Source organism: Engystomops pustulosus, chromosome 3, assembly GCF_040894005.1.
Source record: "Engystomops pustulosus chromosome 3, aEngPut4.maternal, whole genome shotgun sequence".
In the NCBI taxonomy this organism is placed as follows: domain Eukaryota; kingdom Metazoa; phylum Chordata; class Amphibia; order Anura; family Leptodactylidae; genus Engystomops; species Engystomops pustulosus.
This window is the reverse complement of record NC_092413.1, coordinates 165,668,852-165,693,972: the sequence shown is the minus strand read 5'-3', so window position 1 is coordinate 165,693,972 and position 25,121 is coordinate 165,668,852. Positions and strand designations below refer to the sequence as shown.

Below are 25,121 nucleotides of genomic sequence, written 5' to 3'. Positions count from 1 at the left end.
ATAGAACAAAGGGGCAATTCGACAACTTTGCTTAGCGACAAATTGAATTCACAATCTTCCCAGGGTCAAGATGATTAACAAAATATTTTAATGTATGCAAAGTAAGGTATTTAAGAGGAAAAAGCAAGTAAAGATCTGATAAATATATAAGAGGCCTCTTTGGTAAAATATAAAACAAAATCATAGTTTTTGTATTTTTTGTAGTATAGATTTATTCAAAATCTGTCAAATTGTTAGTGACTGTTGAAGCATACGATCAGGAAGGAGCTAGTAGTGGCCCAGAAAGATATAAAAAGAGGGAGAGAGATACATACACAAAGATTATGCTGCAGCAAATAGTATGTTTTATATCTCACCCCCATGTGATTTATTCATAAAAGAATTGTCTGAACTTCTGTCGATTTCTAGTACATAAAAGCGAGACAGTTGGCACATTTACAGTCCCTGGCGCGTTCCCCGATTCGGAATGGCTGACTGGAATGCATTGTGCCCACACTACAGTACCGTTAAGTCCAACTTCTGGCACCAGCTCCTATTGTCAATTGTCTATCGCCTATCCTCCAATCGTAAACATAAATATCCGGAAGGAGTTAAACAAATGTATTAGTGCAGTGGAACGTGTAAGGGGTAACTCTCGAGGGGTGCTAGATGATGCCTCCTTAAAATCACTTTTAAATGTTTACTTTTGATTGGCAGTTAATATTTTGGGGCTGGAAAATCTTCTTTTGCAGATGCTCAAGAACATTAGCCATATCACTCTACCTTTCCTTACAAACCTAGAAAGAACATTTAGCCTGCATGCACACAATCATGTGCAGAAACGGGTTGCAAACAGGGGGATGCCCATTATGGCTGGATGGAGATGGGAGGTTGAACGCTGCTTACACCTCACTTCTTATTAGCAACTGCGCTGCAATACAGGTAGGAATATAAGCCCAACTAGATCATGGTGTGGTGAGCCATGGTGAGCCATGGTGAGCCGTGCAAAGTAGGAGTCAGTGGTGGCCGTGATCTAAATGCCATTTGTACAAGAGGCCTTACAAAGTGTAGATGTAAGATAACTGTCTGCAGAAAAATTCTAAATCAATATAAAATCTGCTATATTTTACAGAATTGCTCCTTTGCTTCTAGAAATTATTCAAAAAGAGAAATGTGCCTAACGTGTATTTTAATTAGTGCCAGATCAATGAAAGTGAAAAGAAGTCCTGAACTTTTCAGATTTCAAAGCTAAAATTCAAATACTGTATTAAAATTTCAAGTGGATTTTGATGGATCCACCCTCACCCTTGGATACTTGTCATTATTTCACATGTGTAAGGCATCTAATATAATTATGGTAATATTTTTGTGATGTCGTGTGATTTTTATGGTATCACAACAAGTTTTTTGCATTGGAATATCATCAAGTCAAGGAGGCTCAAATGTAACTTCAACCTCTATTCTTATCACGCAAAATTCATCATACATACATATCTATGCCAATGCTTTGATATTATGTAATAATATAAACTGAACATTTGAGAAGACATATGATTTACCGCTGTTGTCTGGCTTGTGATTTTTCTTTGATGTAGGACTTTAACATGACAATAAAATTATTCTCTTTCATGATATAAAATGTTAGTAGGATATTTTATTCTAAACCAAGATTTCTGTTTTTCTACAAAAATTATGCACTTGCATAAATATTCCCCTGGAGATTGAGAAATTCGTGTATCCAATGTCAACAAAATTTCAAACAGATGCAGGCTTTCTTCTTTCTATATCGTCCATTCAAATCACTGCCAGAATGTTTGATGCAATGCCTATGAGAACGCCATGCATATCCGCCATTCCCAGGGGCCTTACCAGAGCATTTTACTACTTTATATTTTTAAAGGTGAAGTCACAGAGGTGTTCAGCGTCTGATGTTTCTTTCATACATTAAAATAATTTATCTCCTTCATTAGTAGAACAATGATTTTAAGGCCCATCTGTTCCCCTGTGCTGATGCAAAATAAAAAAGAAAGTTACAGATGATGAACAAAACAAACAGTGTTTTAATCTTCATCATTGCCTGAGCAAAGTGCCCCGAGTCACTTAAGAGGTCAGTGTCAACAGCTGGCTGTCTGGCGGTCTAGCTAACAATGTGATAGGGCTTAATGTCTGACTTTTAACCTTTCTATGCCAGTAGACATGTTAAGAGGGAACACATTATTGTTAACCACATATATTAAAAGTGTGACATGAAATAATTTGGGTTGAGGTATTGAAGGTTACCTGTGAATAATAACAAATATCATTAAAGGAATTGTCCACATTGTTAAGGTATTAGACATTGGAGAGATGAGCTCATTCCCGCAATCATAAAAGAGGTTCTATAACTATGTATTACCAGGGGAAAAATTCAAGCTAGTTGTTAGTTTATGCATTAAGTCTCTGGAGGAGTTACTGAGACATAACACTCCTAGTTCTAATAATAATAAATAATAATTCCTTTATTTATATAGTGCACACAGATTACGCAGTGCTGCACAGAGCTTGTCAAATCAGTCCCTGTCCCCAGGGGGCTCACAATCTTATCAACCTACCAGTATGTTTTTGAGTAGAATTGTTGTTTCTATTGTAAGTATTCAGGCAGTCCTCATGTTACATATAATATAGGTTATTTAGGTTTGTACTTAAGTCGAACTTGTATTTAAGTTGGAACAGGTATATTTTATAATTGTAACTCCAGACAAACATTTTTTGGGGGCTGTCATGGGAAGAAGGATTATCACTAAAGCTTCGTTACAGACACCTTACTGCTGATCATTCCAGCCCGGGACTAAAGTAAAGCCTCCAGAGATCTTCACCAGAGGTCACAGTGGACATAGAGGTCTGTCTGTAACTAGGGGTTATCTGTAAGTCCCGTGTCCTTAAGTGGGGGACCACATGTATGTGATACAATTTTCTATTAAAATACTCATAATAGGCACCATTATAATAATATCATTAGCTATTAAATAGTTATGTTTTTTGTGTTCCTTATATGCAAACCATTGTATTTCTACACAAATAGGCCATCAATTGTAACAGAACCTAACATGTCATCTTTTGCAAGGTAGCACACAGTCAGATGCCTTACAAAGAACTATTCATGGAAATCTGTATGATATGTGATCAATATCTGCTCAGTAGGGGTCCAACACCTGGCCCTCCCTGCTGATCTGCTGCTGGATGGTAATGGTGACATTGCTGTGAGTGCGGCTTCCTCTTCACAGGCCAATAAGTCTGCTGTGTGCCCGCTCCATCCTGTCCAAGTGAACAGGGCTGAGTTGCAATAGCAAGGTGGCTGCCCTATAAGGTAGCCAAAAGGCAATGTTTGCATACTTTTTAGGATCCACCAGTGGAGCATCAATGGCTGTAAGTCTCCACATGCCTGCCTTAAATGGCAAAGCCTCTATAAGGAGTCTTCTTAGTTCCCGACAAAGCAATAACAAGCACAGTCACTATCTTATTTATAGCAATGTGCATGGTAGGAAGTGAAGACACTGCAGCTTTTACCTAGGAATCTCTAAGGTCTCTTTATTGTACTAATCCTGGAATGTCCCTTTAATAATTAACCAGGTTTTATTTGACAAAACATCTCCCAAATTTTAGTAATTAGTTCAAATTCAATGGGAGTTTCCCAGATGACCACATTTACTGGAAAATCTGAGACCACTGATTTGTTTCTGACTGTGCTTATTGATTACAAAACTACATGTCAGTTTCCAGCTTACCACATACTGTATACTACTGCATGTTCAATATATCAAGTCATCACAATAAAGTTCCTAGAAGAAATCTGATATAGCATCTTAAATAATTTTTATTTATTATTTTAATCAAATAAACAGAGATATCGAAATTGGTGAGAAACTGATATTAAAATACTATATATTTCCTAATATTATTTATTATTATTTTTATTATTATTTCCATTTTTATTTCTACTATTATTATTATTTATTTATTTTCATTATACAGAGAATTCACCTTTTTATATAATGTTAGAAAATTGCCCCAAAGTACAAAATGAACCCAATTAAAAGATGTACAATTCTAATGATAGCTAAACCTTGGATATCTGTGATGTTTTCCCGGTGTTTGAGATAAGTAGAAGTGAACTTTGCCTGCCGTCAGGTAAGAACATCACTAACATAGTGACCAGTTTTTGGAAGAGGAGATGAAGCATATTGCAAAATATTATTTTATATAACGTACGTCTTTAATGTTACTACTGTGATTCCGTAAGGTGAGTTTTTGGATCAGATAATATATTGAAATAGACAAGTGGGCCTCCACCTTGGTGGCTTTCAGTGGGCACAAATTATATCCAGTGGAATCTTACCTTTTAATTTAAAGGGAATCAGAAAAACCCGGACAGTTCAGCAAATCAGAGCTGAGCCTGATGAGGTCAGGAATCTGGTCTGTGTGTATATAACAAAGAAGCTCTTTTGTTTCCCTCGTTTTAATCCCATGTAGCAGTAAACATGAAGAAGAATCCTGGAACACACTAGGTCAGTATCTGCTAGTTCCAACCCCAAGGGTCCCTGTATACAGGGAGCATTGTGGCTTCTTCCCCCAAATGTCTCTATGTACTCTGCTCCCTATTATGTGTTCCCCCTTATATTTTTCAACCCCCCAAATTTGCTCTAGGCTAAGAGCTCTGCACCCCTTTATGTGGTATCCCTTGTGTATGTTGCACGCCTTTATGTGCTCTCCATTATGTGTTCTGTACACCCTTATGTGATCTTTCTTGTGTGGTATGCACCCCCCTTATGTTCTCTGCATGCCTATTATGTGCACCCCTTTATATGCTCTGCACCCACAAATGCGTTCCAACCTATGAGCTCTGCACCCCTGTATGTGCTCACCCTTATATACATTGCACCCCCTTATTTTTTCTGCACCCCTCTTATGTGTTCTCCCTTGTGTGTTCTGCCCCTTTTGTGTGCTGGTTGGCAAAAAAACTGAGCACATGACTACAGTATAAATATCCATGTATTATCGCTCATTGCTTTACACATCATTAAAATGAATGATATGTAATACAATATCTATATGTCTATTTGTATAGTGTATGTGTTTGTGCAGTAACTATGTATTAGTTATGGTACTACTGATATGCTGGTGTGGAAAGGGGGGGGTTACATCAACCTTTGCAATGGGGCCCCATGGTTTCTATGTCCACCCCTGTTGTTATGCTTGTATTTTCTGTCACTTTCCCTTTAAAAGCCTGAACACAATATAGTAAAGAAACAGATGAATCAGTATTTCTCACGACATGATCACAGGCTTCAGTAGCACTTTTTACTATACACTGACACAATACATTTCATATATGTTCCTCAGCGATTTAACCGCTTGAAGTCAGCTTTTCTTTAGCATTTCCAACAAAACAGCTGGCAGCCACAAATTCTGTGATAATTTCCATGAACAATCAGCACATTGCTGCCATAGAAGTTTTCCATAAAGAAATATCCATGCAAGTAATGTGAAATAAAATACTTCGTGTCAGAAAATCTATTATTATTTTCTTCCATAAAACAAACAATTGCCCATGTAGAAATGATTGATCCAGGCCGGAAAATATTATGTAACTGCGGAGTGCAATCATTGGGTTACTTCAATCTCTTGACTAGGCTGCTGTTTTTCAATCCTAATTCTGGTTCCTAATAAATCAAATCACAATAGGTTGATTAAAAAGAGCTTTTGTGTTTCAATGCGTTGCATTTTGAACTATCCACAGGAAGATATTTTCATTTGCAGTTTTATTTCAGAATGACAATCAAAACCAAATTCCGCTTACATTTCAGTTCCTAAAACATTTTTTTGACATAACAGTTGGCTGATTGAGAAAATAATGCATTCATTTTTTATAATGTTCCCTCCCAGTGGGCTCTTTATTTGAATGTTATGAGTTGAGATGGTAGAATTTATTTGTCTGGTTTGAAAATTGCAGTGAATAAGAGGGATAAACATCTTGAAGAACCAATGAAGAATAAAATTATTAAAATATTTTTTCATCATTACATTACGAGGCACGTTAGCATTTAAAGGAAACCTACCACTTGAAGTGGCAGATTTCAGAAGAAAACACTGAGCACCAGCTCAGGCTGAGCTGGTGCCGGTGCTTATTTTTGTTAGTGTTTTAAACCGCGGTATTGGTATAAACTGTATAGCCGGCGCAGGGAGGTAAGCGCTCGGCGCTTACCATGCGCGCGGCTCTCCTTCACTTCCTATGTAGCCGCGCGCACGGTCGCGCGCATGGTAAGCGCCGAGCGCGTCCCTCCCTGCGCCGGCTATACAGTTTAAAAAGTGTTTTAAACCGCGATACCGCGGTTTAAAACACTAACAAAAATAAGCACCGGCACCAGCTCAGCCTGAGCTGGTGCTCGGTGTTTTCTTCTGAAACCTGCCACTTCAAGTGGTAGGTTTCCTTTAACTCAACGTCATTGTGTGTTATTCGTGGATAAAGCTTCGATCAGCCCATACAGAAAGTCTAAGTCTTCCAGTCTTCTCAATAGTCACACTCACTATTGTATTCTTTAAAATTAGCTCTCTCCAACCTGCAGCACTTACTCCTTAGTTTGGCTTCTGTATCTGACCTCTGGATGACCAAGTAACAAAACTAAACATCATTTTACTGCTATATGAAAAAGGCTCACTAACTTAACCAACTCCATACAGGACAGGTGCCTGATGGATTAAACAGCAATCACCTACCTTTAAGAGTCATCATTGGTTACACTTACAGCCAGGAGCCTCTCAAAGTCTCCATTGGCTGTTATTTATTATAAGAGCCTGATGGAAATCAATATATTCACAATATTCTGCACATATATTAGAATTTCAATATAGTGCATGAATGATCAGACCCTAAGTATCAAATAAATTTTCAAAAAGAAAGAAAGAAATCCCCCATATACCAAGATATACAGCCTATCAAAATATAAAAAAAGGTTCCTGTATGTTGAACACCATAACATAAAATAACATCCAAATGCCACTCTTTCACCATAAAAATGTTTATAAAAAATAATAGAAAGGTTCTACCATTCTCAAAATAATATCGATGAGAACAGCAGCTCAGCACAAAAATAAATCACCTTACACAGCTCCATACACAGAAGTGTAAAAAGGTTACAGGCATCAAAATCAGTGGCCATGGGTTCTCTAGAAGACTTTGGCCCCGATTTACCACCCGGACCCCTATATTTAAATCTACTACTGTTTAGAATATAGCAACGTAAGAACTTTTTTACTTTGCAAAGGTTCGAATTTTTAAAGGTCTTACAACATAACAAAAATATATAGATTTGTTGTTTCCATGATTTTACTAACCTAAAGATTAAAAAGGGAGTTGTCTGTTTAATTGCCATCTGAAAGTCATAAAAACAAGACGAATAACAGCAAGGACATTAAGAGTAGACTGGAACGAAAAATAAAAGGACACAAAAGCGCCCATAGGGCAAACACCTGTTGGTTCAATGGAATCCTATATCTGGTGACTAAGGTCAGGTTAGTCATGCTCTCACCTGGGGTGAGTTATGCTCAGTGCAGAGTGTGTCAAGAGATAATGTAGCGCTGCAGTGCTCTGACCGGTTACTCCTGGAGGGACCGTATTGCAAATGGCAGTTGATTAAAGGGAAAAGAGTGGAGCTTCCTCATTGTGCTGCTACATCGATTTCAGCCTCAACCAATGTTTGATCAAAAATTCACTTTATTTACAAAGTATCAAATAATGAATGCGTTTTGGGGGCGGACCACTCTTAAATATTCGTGATCTAGTTGGAGCCAGAATATTGTTGACTGAAAAGCATTGGTAATCCTGTTCCATTGCAGCGGCAAACGCTCTCTCTCCAAGCAAACAAGGGCATTAAGACTGTATTGTACATAAGGCAAAACACAACATTGATGTTAATGGCATTATCATGCTAAGGTCCTCCGCGAAGAAAGTGTTAACAATTGAAACAGGTGAAAACTCGGAAAAGTGTAATGTCAATATATTACACACTTATTAACAATTTTTTGCAAATCAACATAACAATTTTATTCTAATATAGCTGTAAATCTATTTATGAATATCATAATATGATAATACAAAGTTTTATTGTGTTATGTAAAACAACCATCTGTCTAATGCCTCACCTTATTTTTTCCAATATTTTTAATGTGTTATTAGGCTGAAAATACAGATTGTGCTATGGATAAATGAATGATTCTCCTTTCAACATATAATGTACCAGACCTCTTTCTTCAGAGGAAGAATGACTGGCACTAACATCTTTATTGAGATGTACTGATGAAATGTACTCATTATTCCGAGCTTCCTCACTTCAATTAGTGAGCAACAGACACTCTTGCTGTCCCTGTTTGTACATGAATAATTAAAAATAGGAGGCAGCTGGAGTCATTGAGGTACTGTCAAGATAAGAGAGTTGTTCTATGAGGAACTCCAATATTAATGAAAAAAATAAAAATAGTTACTGGCAAATGTCAAGACAAGTCGAAGAGGGTAAACTGCTCCCTTGTTCATAATACAGCCATAATTTGTAATACAAGGCATGTGTTAGTACTGCAGCTCTGGGGGGAGACAACCATGAAGAAGACAAATATTGCATGTAAAAAAGGAACACCTCTTGCAATTGTTTTTCCAATCCCACCCCCCACCCCCCCAAGGACATTTTTTCAGACTGACTAAATGAATTTCCTACATGTCGTAAAGGGATAAAGAGGTTTTTGAAATCATAATTATGTACTCTGACCTCCTTAAGGATGCAGCCGTTTTGTGACTTAAGGCTCAGCCCCTATTTTCATCATATGACATGAGCCACTTTAAATGGTGATAACTTTTGAGAATTTTAACTTTCTAAAGAGAGAATATTTTTTCATGGCATGTACTCGACGTTAGTAGTAAATTTTGATTGATGAGCTTTGCATTTATTTATAGGGAAAAAAATTAAATTTGGGGAAATGTTAGAAAATTCGCCATTTTTAAATGCCAATTCTAAATAAACTGCTTTTTAGACAGATAGTTTTACCGCCACAATTAGTTACTAACTAACCTTTTCCATATTTTTTCTTAATGTTTTCATCATTTTTGAAATGTCCGTTTTTAATTCAATATTTGATGGCTTATAAATAGATCAGCGATTTTTAAGGAAATTTTTTAATAGAAGTTTTTGGGGAACATTTTTGTTTTTAATAAGATTTGAAATATATCTATATAATTAGAAAACCCTATTAGAGACAGCTTTTAGCTTTTTCATTTAGCTCTAAAGTTTACACTTTCACAAAGGATAAAAGATTAAAACCTCTCTTAAAATTTGTTACGCAATTTCTCCCGAGTAAGGAGACACCTCACATATGGACGTTACTTGTCATACAGGGCACAGCACTGCACAGAAGCGAAGGAGGTCCCTGTAGCAGCCAGTTTTGCCCTACAGTTAGAGGCTTTTAGTTGTTCCAATGGCGCAATTTTGTACACTGTGAAGTATTTATTATAGATAGAAAAAAAACATTGGTCTGTAATTGATATTTGACATTTTTTTTGTGTTTACCTTATAGCCTAATAAACATGTTATTTTTATTCTAAAGGTCAGTACAATTACAGTGATACCATATTTCTTATGTTTTACTAATTTAGAAAAATAAAACCTATTTTTCGATAAAAAAAGATTAATCATTTTTTATCGCTGTCTTCCAAGTAGCATAAAAGAAATGTTTTTTGATCACTTTTATTGCATTTGCTGTGGGATGAGATGCGTAAAAAACAATTTTTTACCGCATTCCATGTGCCAGTTCAATAATGATTTAATTTTATAGTATCAGTTTTTGTGGTTGTATCAATGCCATATATGTAGGGTTTGTATGGTGATTTTTATTTGTAATATTATTTTATGCGAATTTTACACCAACATGAATGACAGCAAGACATGTATATGATACTGAGCTGCAATGCACAAATACAGTCGCTGTGGAAAAAGGGGATAAATTCTCTTTATATTTACATATTTTTGTGTGACTTGTCCAGCAATAAGCAATTATCTGCTTTTAACACAATAATTATGAATATGTTATTTAGACAGATTGCATCATTCTTAGCGTTTTCTTAATATTTTAATTCCCTATGTAATAGAATGCCAGTGCTTGTGGCACAGAAAAACAGGAGTGAAATCCAGCATTGTATTGAATGAATGCTTAACAAAAAAATACTGCTGAGAGGGCAATAGTTTGATGTTAACAGCTTGCCTCCATAGTAATCAGCTCCAGCAAGCTGCAAAGACAGAGGAAATAAAACAGTTGTGTTCTCTTACTATAACTTGGCTTAAGAAAATCCCTTTTCATTCTAATCATAAATACGTAATATCCTCATTAGATGTTATTACAACTACACAATGTCAGAATGTGCATCATGAGTGCTATGTGCATCATGGGAAATAAAACATTTGAACTTTGGGTGTATCATTGGTAGTACCCCGCCAGGAAACTATGTCCAGTTGGAAGCAGTACAGTCATCGTGACCACATACAATGTTTTGGTGTAGTTATATTCATGCCACTATGTTAGTAAAAAAAAAATTCTCTGTTTTAGGTTTTCCGATATGCAGCAATTTAAAATTTTGCAGTCAATGTAGCCACCTAAAGAAGAATAAGTGTGACATAGTGTGACATGTGGCTTTTTGGCAGGGTTAACACTTTTTCATGAACCTGGTAACAACAAACAGATCCCTGCCAAGTATAGGATGCATTCTTGGAAAATAATGTCAAGGGATGTCAAGGGATTCTCCAAGTTGAAGATTTTAATGACCTGTCGAGAGGACACTCCACTTTTCAATCTATTGAAGAGTTTTCTGTGCTAAAGGTTCTTCATTGATGATGTAATTCTATAGTTAGGAAACAGACAAGAAGATGGAAAATGACGGAAAGACACAGAAAGTGAGCACTGAAGCTAGACACGCCCAACTGCTTCCTTATCCTACCCTAGACAGTAGGTGACAACTGGTGGACATTCTCTTTCTGTGCCAAAGTGAAACCACATCAAGAAAGTTAAGACCAATAAAGAACAAATGGAGAATAATTTTCATGGGTATACGGCTCAAAACAAGGAGGACATTGCAGTACAAACAAATGCATAGTCAGAAGACTAGGCAACGGTCAAAATGTCATAAAATAAGGAAATCCAATAAGCAGAAGCAATCACCAAAGAAGACTTGTAGCTAGCAATTGGAAGTGGTTAGACAATCCTGATATTAGAGTCCTGGTCTGAAAGGTGATTGGACCAGTCCTCTGTCATCCAAACAAAGCAGACTAGGTTGGGAGGAATGTAAGTGGAGAATGTATCTTTTCATCATAGCTAGTTTAACTGTCTGCAGCCCAGAACAAAGTCAACAGATGATAAACAATTGTGGTGGAAATTAAGCCAGGAGTGAGATAAGGAAATGTCCAGACTAGTGCAAAATCACAGCCAGCAGCACATCCTATGTCATACTTTCCGGGCAGAGCATGGGGCTGAAGCCCAAACAGCCACAGATGTTACAGATTATGTATGGCTATCCATCTATCTATGTATCTGCACAGATAATACATATTATCTGTTGCTATCTGTGGATATCTATATTAATAAAGCTGCCACAATGCTTATCTGAGCCCCACAATTCTTTTAAATACTGCCCAGGGGGTGTCAAAAGTTGTACCCAAATATCAAATTGTTTGCATGTCTGTGTTTATTCCCTTCGTTTCCATAATAACCACTCTTTACTCATTACTTTTCCAGCTCTCACTTAGTCAGTAAGTTAGTTAATAATGGCAAGGATTTTTATTTACTTTGGGCCTGTTTGATATTTTTTATTTACATAAACTCTTATAACATCAATAACTACTTCATTACAAATTGACCTAATACAAAAGACCCTTTTAAATCAACAATATCCCTAAAATATAACCTTTTTGATAAATTTGTTCCAAATATAAAAAATATAAAATATTTAAAATAATTTTCAATATATAATTAGTCGTAGTGCAACCTATATTCTCAATTACCTTGTGAGCTGTCTTCTATACTAAAGTATATTTATTAGCTTAGTGTAAGATCTATGCAGACATCTTCCTCTGTCCTTAACGTACGTCTGAGGATGCTTTGATTTTTTTTTCACTCTGTCCTTGATAGTCTGAACATTGTCTCCTACATACTCTGTTCTTAGTCACTGAAGGTTAACCTACTGCCATTGGCAGAAGTTTTATCCACTCCCATTTCTGTCCTGTCTGATGTCAGAGTACTATTCATCTTCCAGACTGGTACTGTGGAATCTCATAAATGGTTATCTGAACAATTGCTCGTTGCCTGCTATAGTCTTGTACTTTGTTAGTTAGCTATGTTATACTGTCTTGTACCTAGTAAGCTAGATATGTTATTCTTCTATATATCTTTGACCATTTACCTATAATCTTGACTGATTGCCTAGTGATTTTGTATTGGGTTGTCATCTTGGTTTTGACCTGTATAGACAACCATCCCTCTCTTTGTTCATTGTCTTCTCTTCACCTTCTTGTTTGCACAGTGGTGCAGGAAGGGAATCTCAACAAGTTGTCTAATTAGTGTTGAGGATATGCTGGACAAATAGGCAAGGGAACCTGGGAAACAGTTTTAGGTCTCTGTTTGTGTCACAAAATAACAAAATGTATACCAAAGGCAATTTAGCATACGGTATATGATTCGCCCCTAGGTTCAGGCTGAATTGTTGGACAAAGCTTTGTAAATTCCATGCTGCACTATGAAGCCTTTTTACTTTATAATTTATAATTGGTGAGACATGTAATATAAAGCTTTACTATTTCATAGACAATGCATATACAGGACATTCTCTGCAAATTTGGTATTCGAACTTGGCTTTTAAAATGAGTGTGGGATATTTATGTCCACATGATTATTTGTTCTGTGTATCTACTAAAGTTGCCAGCAGCTAGGATATCTGTGAAATAAGGCAAATATGTCAAACAAGCAGACCTCATTAAAATCAAGACTAACATGAATATTGCTTTATTTAACAAAGAAAAGGTCCAGTATCAGCAAATAATATATAGTTTCTATAGGGAAGCATAGAATAATGTAATATCCATGACATATAGGAGGAACTCTCCTATCAATTGTTAGATACATGCTTCCAAAGCAAGAGGGAGAGGCGTTCTCTTTAAAGGAAATGTCAGGTAACCTAAAAATATGCTTTTGTGAACAAATAGTTGCAGAGTTGATAAAATGATAAAAAAAGAAAGAAAAATAAAAGAAATGGTAACTGCTCCATGTTTGGGGAAATAATTCCAGTAATTACAGCCATTTTCCTTGCTGGTCAAACTATTAGTTTGCCCAGCTCTGTACATTATGGTTTCTATAGTCTGTTTTTCTTGTTCCTGGCTTTTGAATATTTGATATATCCTTTACCATTCTACCGTCCTTTTGATTCTGTATTTTATTTGTAATCCAGTTGTGACTTGGATTGTTGAATTCCTGCTTATGTCTTGTTGTGTGTTCTCACTTGACATAGGAAGGGAAAGACACCCAGTTATTGGCCACCGTTTAGGGTGGACTCAATAAGCAGGCAGGGACAGGTTTGGGGGCTCAGTAGTAGGACTCACCATCCTTGTTTGTGTCAGGCCGTTACAGAAAGTGCCAAGGCTTCTCTCTAGGCATCTACAGATACAAAGAGATCTCTGCCGACAGCCTCTCTCATATTAATATTTTTATAAAGGTAACCAGTACTTAACCGGTTCAGCATTTTTTGCCAGTTAAGGAGCACTAAAATGGCAATTTTGGAATCATTACTTTTTTATTATTTATGCCCTTGACTGTATGAATATAATAATGTTTGCTTCTTCTTATCCAAGATCATTATTTTTTTCACGTACAATTTTGGGGAAAAGGGCAAGTTTTGGGTGATTATAAGTTTTATTAATTGTTATATATTTTTTATAATATTTTTACTGTCCTACTAGGTGGCTTACTCTACCAATACCATTATAGCTCATATAATACCGCAGAATATATCTGTACTACGGTGTATTTTATCTGTCAGTTATATTATATGGCCCGTATATGTTTCTGTAAAGGAGGTCATCCTCAGGCTTTCCATTGCCAAGGAAACCCCTCAGCCAGTGGCGTAACTTGAAGCTGATGGACCCCAGTGCAAAGTCTGTGCCAGGCCCCCGACTATAATGTATGGTTTATAGTAATAGTCTTCTCATATCGGAAAGTGACACCATAAGGGCCCTCTAAACCTCTTGGGCCCAGGTGCACCCCCTAAAGTTAAACCCCTGCCCTCAGCACATGACAACTGCTTTGCAGGGGGACAAAGTTAGGGCAACAGAGGGGCATCAAACTTTGTGGCATTTGAGGGTTTAAATTGCCCTCTACATAGACCTTTCCATACAGGGTTGACCCAGCAAATGTATGTGACAAAAAACTTTAAATATATGTAAACTAGAAAAAGGTACATAAATAAAAGGTAAAGAAAAAGTAAATAAATAAAATAGTAGGTAAAATATGAAATTAATAAAATAGTACACAAAGTCAGGATACCCCATTGAGCCTTGTTTCTTTGCCTCTCGTATGTCAATGTTATATTTTCTCTAATTTCACAAATATGCGGCATTTACTTGACAATGTGAAGGTGCATCCAGCATGCAATCATTGGGACCCTGCATAGTAATTAAGATGGGCAGATAATCAACCTATTTAGTGTGAAGGTTGTGAGGCAAAAAATCCATATAACAAAAACTAGCTGTAGGGTAATTGTATTTCTGCCTATTAGGAAAACCAGTGCAGGTTTCCAATTGTAATTATTACTAGGGATCCTGAAATACTTCCTAATGAATGAGCATTCATCCACACGGCCAATTACGCTTCGGCTTGAATGAGTTTACTGCTTAGGGCCACTAATATGTTATGAGCATTATGACTTGAGTGTGACGCTGATTCTGTAAAGTTCTTTGTTGGTGTATTTGTATGATCTGGACCCAGCAATTCTAGTTTGGTCCTCCAGATATAACAGTACTATCATGTTTTTTTTTTTCTTATCCAAGTTCCCTAAAATGTTTTTCGCCTTTTTCAGAGTTATCCTTATCAGCAGATTTGAGAAAACATCCTCTTAAAGTTGCCCCACCTCCTGCATTTTTGGAGAAATTATTTTTAAAGAAAATTTAAATATTAGTGACTGGGGTTTTCTGTGTTTAAATGGATCTAAAGGCTGAAGGTTCAATAATATTTTGACTAATCCTGCTCACTCTAGTGGCTTATTCACACAGGTGTGTCTGTATTGTGTCCCTTAAAAATGGAGTTGTTGTGTTTTTGTTTTCTTTCCATTTTGTATCTGCGTCTTTTTTTCATGTCAAGTTTGGCATCAATTGTTTGTCTTTTTTGCATTGGTTCACATTAGTTTAAAGGCAAAACTGACTGCAGTATTTTCTTTCAGACCCACAGACTTCTATCGTCGTCAACATCCATAAATGTGAAAAATATGACAGGCTTTTAATTTTTTTTTTTTCAACAGAACACATACCCCTTGAAAAATAATTACATAAAAAAAGCACATAGAAAAAAATGGATCAGCATAGTATCTGTGAAAATCAGTGGATGTCAAGTCATTATAATCCAATCATTTTACTGTATATAGAGACAGTAGCTACATTTGGGGTTTTATAAGCTCACCAAATAGGCAGATGACATTACTAGATAATATAATTATACATATTCCAGACAGTCCCTAAGGGGCTTCAAAACTATATATATATTATTTATGTATTTTATTAGTTCTGATGGTCAAAGGGACAGAAAAACCTGCCTGGCTATTCAAAGGAAATTTACCATCAAAATCAAGCATGATAAACCAGGCCCTTCTGATCTATTAGCATAATTTTAGAAGTTGATTGTAGAACAAAGGAGACCATGGGTAACAAATATAAGAAGAATACCCCAGCCACAGTGCCTGTATCCATGATAAAATGCCCATAGTTTATCATGATGAATTTTGATGGTAGATCTCCTTTAATCTTTTAGATGTAGACAGATGGTAGAAATATGGATGCCCAACACAAGCTGTGCCAACTATGGTCAGAAAAATTAACATTATGAGCATTTAATTTCTTAGATGACCTGGTTAATAAGTTCTGTGTCATTTAAGTGATTTAGGAAATTACATTGTTCTACTGTCAGGCATCCACACCAAAGTGATCCTGGGTGCCAATACTGTTACATACAGTAATACGTTGCATTGCAACAATATGCATATGGTACTTTAATGGCACTACACTCAGGTATGGTACTTCAGAATTTTTATACAGGTTAAGTAAACCTTTCTTTCCCCTCTATTATATTCTATTGAATTTGAGTTTACTGTCACATTTTCATATTTTTCTTTCAGGTGTAGAAAGTGTAACTAATACAGGTTATACATTTACATGCAGGGATGAATTATGGGGTGGGCTCCCAGGGCATATGCCCTAGGACACCCACCACTTTACTCTTACAGGGGCCCCACCAAGTATACCAGCTACCGCAAGAATAATCCACTGTATGTTCGGGTCCGGCCCGCCATCCGGTCCAGAGAATAAATGGGAGCTGTTACACGTGTTTTTAAGGCAGAGCAAGGGAACAAGGCAGCAAAGGAACTGTGTCGCCTGCACCAGTTATGCTGACATCCCAAAAGAGGATGAAATTATCACGCACCAGGGGAAAGAAGGAAAGTGAGTACAGTTCTATTATTTTTGTGGGGCTGTATATATAGATACATTGCTGGGGGGAGCTGTATATAGATGTATGACTTGGTGGGAGAAGGCTGTATATATTGATGTATTATGGTGGAGGCTGTGGACAGGTGTATTACTAGGGGGGAAGAGGCTAGGAACAGGTGTATTATGGGTGTGGCTGTATATAGTTGTGATACTGGGGGGAGGAGGCTGTGTATAAGTGTATTACTGGGAGTCTTTTGTGAATTTGGGACTTTTTAGACCAAAGTCGCAAAAAGAGCTTCAAAAAGTTGCAAACAGCTCTGCATTTTTTTGCTATGCCTGACAAAAGCATGTATGGATTTGTGCCAAAACCAGCTAATTTTGGAGACTTTTTTTTTTTAAAGGCGGAAGTTCAACATCTGGAATCAAGTGATAACCCAGGGAATGCTGTAGTAAGCTCACTGATGGCAAACTTTTGCAAAAATTTGCAAAAGTGCACATGAGCCACAAAATGTCGCAAAAAAACAGAAAAAGCCAAGCCAAAACAAAAGTACACGTCATATGGAACTGGATTTTAATACATTTCATCTTTAAATCTAATCCTTCTTTCTCACTGCAAACATTTTTAACTTCACTACAAATTGCAGAGAAAAAACCTCTTGCACATTTGTGATTTTTATTATTAAGGTTTAGTATGTTTTATGGAATCTATATACAGAACTGCAAATTACATTTGTTGCTCATTTTAAGGAATCAGCCTACATTTAGAGAATGCTATATGCTATACATTACACTTTTCATCCCTATGAATATCATCCACTGAAAAAAATGTAGTGTAATTTGTGAAAAGTTAGATCGATGAAGACTGCATTAATACTTACCAACAACATCACGAGAGAATTGCATAAAGACTTCGAAAATTTGATAGCTCTCGCAGGGATTTCACTGACAGGGTATAAAAGAGGAATGATTTGTAGGTGATGCAAATTCCATTTTGAGTTCTATTTCCAGGTGCATATCCTTCTGTTTGAATCTAATATTGAAAAACAGGCATATATGGAATGCAGTTTGGGAAAGCAAAGTGCACCACAAGGTTTCCTCATCTTATGTAGCTCTTTGTAATCAGAAAAACATCAAATATCCCTAGGAAAAAGATAAATAAATGTTATGTGTCTGCTTCTGCGACTATATACACTATACATTGTTTTCAAGAAATATATAGAATTATGTAAAATGATGGGTAGATTGATATCAAGTTTATAATGCTCTAAGGTTTTTTATGAGCCTACAGAAGCATGCTGAACCCCACTCCATGTATTTTATGGCACATTAATTTGATGTCCAGTTGAGCATGTCATATATATATCTATGTGGATTCCAAAAGAAATAGCCTTTTTATATTTAACGATACAAAACGTTCCAATACACTGGGGCGCAGTTTCGTCAGATTTTCCGCTGTTTTGGGGATTTGCTGCACTGTTACAGTTATTTAAGTGGGGACTGTGTTGCACGCGATTAGATTGTGGTGCAGCTGCGCTGACTTGCGCGACAGAAATCGGGGGGTGTGCCATCGGACGATCCGACTGATTAAGACTGAGCGAGGGATTTAACATGCAAATTGTGTTGCAAGATCAAGCTCTTAAATTCACCAGGAAGAAGAGCTGAACTCCGGTGGACCTGAGCAGTGAAGCGACACATGCAGGATATCGGGCACACAATCATTCTGATCAGACAATGCACTTTCAGGGGAACGTATCAAGGTGGATAAGTAAATGTGCCCCATTGTAGAGGTGCCATACTACTCTACTGTTAACCCCTTAACGCTCTGCGCCGTAGCTCTACGGCGCAGAGGTATAAGGAATGTATGAAGAGGGCTCACGGGCTGAGTCCTCTTCATACAAAGGTGGGGGTTTTTGCATAATGCATAAAACCCCCACCGCTAATAACCGCGGTCGGTGCTAGCACCGATCGCGGCTATTAACCCCCCCCGTTGCCGCCGGCAAAGTCGCCGGCGGCATTCAAAAGACGGCGGCGCGCGGGCGCAAGCATCTTTTTTTCGATCGCCACGCCCCCGAACGTCATCGGGGGGCGGCGATCGGTTGCCATGGTAGCCTCGTGTCTTCTTTTGACACGAGGCTAGTGGCTCATTGTAATGAATGTGCTGCAAAAATGCCATATATTGCAATACAGAAGTATTGCAGTATATGGTAGCAGCGATCTGACCATCTAGGGTTAATGTACCCTAGATGGTCTAAAAGATAGTGAAAAAAAAAAGAAAAAAAAAAGTTTAAAAAATAAAAAAAATTAATAAAATATTAAAAATTCAAATCACCCCCCTTTCCCTAGAACTGATATAAAACATAATAAACAGTAAAAATCACAAACATATTAGGTATCGCCGCGTCCCAAAATGCCCGATCTATCAAAATATAAAAACGGTTCCGGCCGGCGGTGACCTCCGAGGCGGGAAATGGCGCCCAAATGTCCGAAATGCGACTTTTACACCTTTTTACATAACATAAAAAATGAAATGATCAAAATGTCGCACAGACCTCAAAATGGTAGCAATGAAAACGTCGCTTCATTTCGCAAAAAATGACCACTCACACATTTCCGTGCGCCAAAGTATGAAAAAGTTATTAGCGTCAGAAGATGGCAAAAAAATTTTTTTCTTTTTTGTACACATCTGTTTAATTTTTGAAAATGTATTAAAACACAATAAAACCTATATAAATTTGGTATCACCGCGATCGCACCGAACCAAAGAATAAAGAAGGCGTGTTATTTGGAGCGAAGAGTGAAAGTCGTAAAAACTGAGCCCACAAGAACGTGCGGTTTTTTTTCAATTATTCCACATTTGGAATTTTTTTTCAGCTTCGCAGTACACGGCATGTTAAAATATATAACATTACGGGAAAGTAAAATTTGTTACGCACAAAATAAGCCCTCACACAGGTCTGTACACGGAAAAATGAAAAAGTTATGGATTTTTGAAGTTGGAGAGCGAGAAATGAGCCGAAAAACCCTGCGTCCTTAAGGGGTTAAAGTAGATAATATCATATATATTGCAATGGATAATGCATTAAAAACATGCAAACAAAAAAAAATTCATAAACTATATGTGTACAAAAACAACTACTATACTACAGTTATAATAATAAGGGTAAACATAAGAGCCCTTACAAAAATAGAGGATAGACTATTACTTTTGATTTGTAATGTTTTTACTGTGAAGTCCCTTTGACATTTCATTGTGGATTGACGATTCTTGTCAAAATGTCGAATGCTGGCACCCTGGGCCGACATGCTAGTGCCGGCGGCACAGGACCACATTGGTTTACATCCTGCTTGCAACTTTGCTTTTGAAGAGTTAACATCCGCAATCGATGCCAGCACTATCTTAATGGTTGAGGGGTTGAGCTGAACCCAGATATGGCCGCAAACGACTAATAAAGTCCAGTGCCAGGTCTGAAGCAGTTTGTATTCGCTCAACACTAATCCCAAGTTTTTCCTAATTTTTACAATGTACAGTATATACAAACAACATTACAATAAAGTAATAAAGTCCAGCATGAATTTCCATATGCAATTTTAATCTGTTAAATTTTAACTGAGAACATTTAGCAGACTTAATTACAAAATTACTGTAGAAAGTTTTATTAGGCTATTTGTACGTGTTGTGGATCATGTGCAGATCTTATGTGTATTAAGGTGAATGTGATTTGGAAAAAGTCATGTAGACAATGGGGCTCATTTACTAAGGGTCCGTGGAGCGCATTTTCGTCGGGTTTCCTGACGATGTCGGTCTGGTATAGGGTAAGCTGCAGAGAATTCTGGGAATTTTCAATTGTATAAAAGGTGTTACTGACCAGCAACCTGGGGGATTTTGATTGTGAAGATTTGTGTTTTGCCTTCTGCTGGTCTGTGGAACTACAAGAGCCTGGTGTTTATTGAACCTGTCATGTTATATATGGACTTTTCAAAATAAACTCCTTTGAATTATTTTCATCAAGCAAAGCCTGGTTGTGCATTGAAAAGCCTATGCCTCACATATATCTCAAAAATCACAGCATATTATATCACGTGAAATCACAGCAGCCTATATAGAGAGTAGTAGAAGTCCATGCAGGCAAGCTGTGAATTTTTTATTACGGTCAAATATGTGCATGAGGTACAGTTTGCTAATGTTAAGAGGCTAAAAGAGCTGATGATGTCACCCTGGTCATGTGACATTATGCCATGCCCCTCGACTAACTCTAAAGATGCATAGATACCAGGCAAGTTTATAACTCTAATTTTATAGGGAACTAAGGGGAACAAATTTTGCTAAAAGAAGGTGTTCAGATAGTTACTAGGGCTTTTTAGGAGCCTGCCAAAAGCTTTATTAGTGAAAAATGTCGTAACAGGTTCACTTTAAGCTAATTAAGTTTGTATGTGTATGGTCAGCCTAAAGACCTAATTACCTACTCCTCATTCCTATGGTAAGCAATTTATCATTAAAATGTACTTATTTCATGAAGACATTTTTATCTCATTTGAATTTGCTGTTATATGAGGTGAAACAAACTCTGTTTATTAGTCACATATAGTCATTAGTCACAATTATAGTCAATAATAAGTCACAATAATTATTAGTTGATTTCTTTTCTGACAGAAGAGGCCTCCAAAAGAGTTACGTTATTGTATAAACTAACAGAGCTCTATGAATATAGCTAGCATTGCTCTGTTAGAAATAGATTATATAATTCAAATAGTTTCAGCTTCCAAAAAATCAGTTGCAAAAGTTTTCTTGTAAAAAAATAAAAGAAATGTTACATGGCTGATATTTGTGTAATTATTCTTATTTGGAGATGTAAAGTGGGTCCCTGCTCTATGGAGCCTAAGGCTCCTTAAGATAAAGTAGCTTCCTTCAAGATTCACGAAGCTGAGTCTCTGTTAACAGCTGAGCTTCGACTTCTCCTAAATGTTATCAAGCTGCATGTTCTCATCACAGATTATAGACCTGAACAGAATAATGAGCGTTCTGTGTCATCACATTTGGATGGTTTGTTGCATGCAGCATACAACTAGGTTCTAATTCATTTTAACTATGAAAAGTCATTTAATGGCAAATTGTTGCAATCTATTTGTGTATTTTATGGGAAAGTTTTGTTGTGCTACATTTTTATTTCATTACATTTTAGTTTTATTACAGTCCTTTTTCATTTATATTGTTATAGATTTCACTGATGGCATTTCACTTCCTGTGGCTCTTCCTTACTAATGCATAGGGTTTAGCATGGTTGCATCCCAACCATGGACATAGGACAGGTGATTAGAGACCTTCTCTCTGTAGATGATGCTAAGGGAAGCTTCTACTGAGTTCAATACTGGGGAAAGTAAGTGAGGACAGATATATTTCCCTTAGATGATTATCATTTGTATCTTTGGCTCTTGGGTAGTTTTTGTGTTTAGTAGAAAGCAGAGAGTTTCCAAGGCTGGCTTCGTGTAAAAGCCAGAATAAAAGGCCCCTGGAGCTGGATCGGGAAAAGAGAGGGCGGGTTTCAGCATCCCTGGCCCCTTTATCAAAAACAGGGCAAACTGCACTAGGGGCAGTTTGCTTTGGAGTGTTCAGTGGGTGCCAGAATGATGAATTGTGGCACATGTTCTTCATGAATCTAGCACCCCGATGCTCCATTAGGGTGCACCTTTAACATAGGGTGTGTGACACAATTCTGTTGAACACTTCATGATAACGGGCCAACTGTGCACCGGATCGCCCCTTTCAGTGCATAATTTTGTGTCACGTCAGGTATAGTACTGTCATTACAAAAATGTGTAGCAGACACTTTATAGATATATGTGTAGACAAAAAAGTAGACAAAAAACTGCCGCAGGGGCTTTAATAAATGTGCACTCATATCGATCAAAGCTAATCCTCCACAACAGCTGTAATACGAAGTAAAGGGAAATAACTACTTAATATAGCCACATTAAATTTACTAGAGGCATAATAGATTTGCCTGAGCTCTTATTATATGTGTGAGGGCCATTTTAAATTTTACTGAGGCTCTTGTAAATCTCTCTGTGCATGTATATGTTTTACTTCCAATTATTTTTATCCTGATCCAGGATGACTTACAGAAAATACATTCTTTTGTATACATGTTGGCTTTCATCCTGTCCACCATCGAAAAGTACAAGTGTAGCGAAACAATCCTATTTAATTTACAACATAATAATAATTATAAATGTTATGGAAAGTAACTAGTACTGGTTGCACTGACACTGGTAAACCAAAGACTTTGCTTTGTATTTATTGGAGGTTAGCAACAGAATCTTCTTTCAATTGCATGGAACATTAGATCAGGTTCAGGTTCAATGATGCCCAACTTACCAGTGATTGCTGCTTCCTTCTTCTTTATATACACTACATAGCAAGACGCAAAATGGCATCTGTGTTTATTTAAGCCCTCTACTCATGAGTAAGTTTGGTTTGATGAACAAGTTCTGTGCGCCTCCGGTATTAACCGGACCAAACCTAGAATCATTGATGTGAATGGTCATGCTGAGTTCAGTTCAGTAATACTATGATAGTACAGATAAATCCCGGGAAAGAACATGGAGAGGGATGTCCTGTCAAACTCACTCGTGGGCAACAAGCTTAAGCCAGATAAGCTCTTTGATGGCTCAAGCTGTAACCTTTCCTAAAGCCTAAAGTGATACATATTTGATCCGCTTTTATTCTATTTCACACCCTATAACAATAAAAAAATTATTTAAAGAAATTGAATACAAAATGGTTTAAAAAAAATCAATAAAAAATACAACGTAAAGATTTATAGCAAATAACAAAGGTTAAATAACTTTTGACTAATAAATTGAATTGAATGAAAATTTAAATTGCATGAAAAACGCTAAACATTTTTCTTCTTGTTACAAGCATATTCACAAGCAATAGTAGACTATGTACAGTGCTAGGGATTGGCACTCAAAGATTTTGGTTTAATACACAGGCATCAGATATCACATACTCTAAGTTTTCCATTTCTCAGCTCTTTTTTCTTTGTTCAAGGAAATGACCACAAAGTTGATTTATGGAACAGCTTTAGAAGATGATAACATCCTAGATAATTAAGAAACATTACGGACGGGATTATCATTGTTGAGTAGGAGTACAATAAGACTACGTCCACAGCAGTCTGAAATGGATTTCTAAATCATTCTAGCAGAGTAAGCAGTTATAATGAAGCACTACTTCCATTTGAAACTTGAATGTTTACTTCTCCCTTTTTAAGGCTACAGTGTATATGGAAATAACACTCTACGCTTCTCTCCACAATTTCCTCAATCATGTAAGAAAATAAAAACAAGCAATGCCATTAGGATTTTATTGTGAGGGATAGAAAAATAAATATGTATTGGTCTAATTGCCACCGCCATAATGTCCTGCAGTTTAACAAATGGCTTCCATTTCTTAGTAATACTGGGTGGAAACATTCATTATAAATAAAGTGCTAGCTTTAATGGCACTTCAACCCCTTTACGTCGAGGCCCTTTTTAATTTTTTGTGTTTCCATTTTTACCACCACCTTCACAGCTGTATTTGGGCTTTTTTCTGCATAACAAATTGCACTTCATAGTGATTGTATTTAATATTCCACACCATGTACTGGGAAGCTGAAAAAAAAATCCAAATGCAGTGAAAATGGTGAAGACATGCATTTGTGCAGTATTCTTGGGGGCTTGGATTTTACTGCTTTTACTGTGCGGTCAATAATTCTCAAACTTTAAGGCATGCCTCCCTTGTGCTATCAGAAAGATGTTGGTCAAACACCCATTCCATCCTCGCTGTAGAAGTCCTCGCTTTCATTTCAGTCTGAATCCCATAATATTTTGTACCCACAGTGTGTTGGGGACAATGGAGATACAGAAAAAAGAGACAAACTCCAGTATTGGGGTGATGTAGATAGAGGAAGCTTAATTTTATTTTTATCAACAGGATGTCATCATTACTCATCGTCCTCTAAACTGGCAACATGCAGGGTGTAATGGATTAGGTCCGGGATTGCCTTCCCCTAGGGTAGACGGGCACAATTCCCCAGCACACAAGCAAGTTCACTGTCCACACTATGCATTTTGGGTACAACTGACCTCAGCCAGGTAAAAACAAAATAAACAAAACAACAAAAATAAGGCCTAAGCCTCTCCGGCACTAAATACACATTGAGGTTCTCTACCTCACCAGGTGCTGCCCTACTGCCCGGCACCCCAAAAACTCACAGTATCAATTTACTGCCATAGCTCCACAGGCCTTTGACGTAGCCTCAAAGGTTACCCTTTCCCAGGGTGGAGCCATTGTAGGAAGTATGCACCAGGTAGTTATGCAGGACTTCCAGCTAGCTGCTACTTAAG

The 25,121-nt window shown here is 37.1% G+C and overlaps 1 long non-coding RNA gene across 3 annotated transcripts in view; it reads left to right on the top strand.

The window, feature by feature from the left end:
- Nucleotides 1-18,120, top strand: part of LOC140122239 (uncharacterized) — a 42,156-nt gene extending 24,036 nt beyond the window's left edge. For 2 of the 3 annotated variants that reach the window (XR_011854298.1, XR_011854297.1), the window contains one exon: nt 16,490-17,108. This is a non-coding gene — a long non-coding RNA (uncharacterized lncRNA). Of the gene's footprint in view, nt 1-16,489; nt 17,109-17,131 lie in introns of those variants that run through there. The other variant, XR_011854299.1, reaches the window with a different exon arrangement.
- Nucleotides 18,121-25,121: the final 7,001 nt, after the last annotated feature.